The sequence below is a fragment of the Priapulus caudatus genome, unplaced genomic scaffold, assembly GCF_000485595.1.
Source record: "Priapulus caudatus unplaced genomic scaffold, Priapulus_caudatus-5.0.1 Scaffold711, whole genome shotgun sequence".
Classification (NCBI taxonomy): Eukaryota; Metazoa; Priapulida; class Priapulimorpha; order Priapulimorphida; family Priapulidae; genus Priapulus; species Priapulus caudatus.
The window spans coordinates 69,356-70,714 of record NW_014577772.1 but is presented as its reverse complement, the minus strand read 5'-3'; positions in this window follow the sequence as shown (position 1 = coordinate 70,714).

Below are 1,359 nucleotides of genomic sequence, written 5' to 3'. Positions count from 1 at the left end.
CGCGCACACAGGGCCTCCGGCAGGCAGGCATTTGCAGGCAGGCAGAGAGGAAAGCACGCAATCGATCGAGCAGCAATGGAGGAAGCGTTGGTAGTAGTGATGCAATTAGGAGGCAAACTATTGAAGTCTAATGCTGCAAGACAGGCGGTCATTGCAATCAGACACACACCTGTCTTACTGCTCGCTCTAATGCTTCGTGCTCCCCTGTGCCTGATGTTTCTGTTGCATAAAAGCTAGTTACGCTGCTTTCACTGGTCATAGGTAGCGGCTCCAGTGTGTGGCCCAGGCCGGTAGATCACCATGTAACGCCGGACTGGCGCTCCTTACAGCTCCGTGGTGACGATTTGCCATGGCATCGCAGTCTGTCCGTCATCGTCTCTTGTGGTTCCTTCGGAGCAAACCCCTTCGTTGCCACGATGAAATATATCAGGTGAAAATGTAATGAAGATATACGAGATAAGCAAATGCTAATGGAAAATATGAGGGAGGGAAGAATTTATAGGGAAATGCATGCCAGTGAGATATATCAAGAACAAAACTTACAAGCCAGACTGTATTTATTTTGACGGACTTTCACTAATCTGCCCTACCTCAAGAATACTCGCTGACAATACATCACATTATCATTGTAACAAAGAGACATGTTTCGCCTGCCTACTTGCCTATTTCATAGGCTTAGCAGCATAACTCGTAATAAGTCTTCATGCTGAATAAACAGTAAATGGTGCGATGACAGTGCCGACTAAAATTTGTCAACATTTTATAAATCTTTTGATATATTTGAGAAATTTATCGTTTGATAAGAAGTGCCTTTGATAATATGAAAAATATTTAAATTATTCATAATTACTTAATTATTTATTAATGGTGCTACATGATATATTATGTATTTATTATCATTTATTAATTGATTGATATTATTTGATTTATAATTGATTAGATAACTAGAAATATTTATTAATGTAGGGCTACGTTTTTTTAACATAAATTGCTGATATAATTTTTGATTCGATATCGCCAGGCTAAGGCGGAGGTCGGATAAGGGCTGGCGGCGGCGTGCGTGTCTCGTCACGGTGCCCCATGTGGACGGGATCCTGCCGCTAGATCACGCGCCCGCTTACCACCTCGACTCGCTCTCACTCCGTCGGCCCTGCGCTGTCACCACACACACCTTGCCTCCAACCTGCTGCATAGATGGCGGACTACGGTGTCAACAACGTGACGTTTCTCTCCGCCGATGACGCTGTGAGTGACGCCGAGTCGGTGATCGTAATTATGGCGATTTCGATTTTCTCATCGCGACTTTTGGTGTTTCGATCGTTATGATGTATGTGGATGAGCGAGAGTAACGACGCGGTG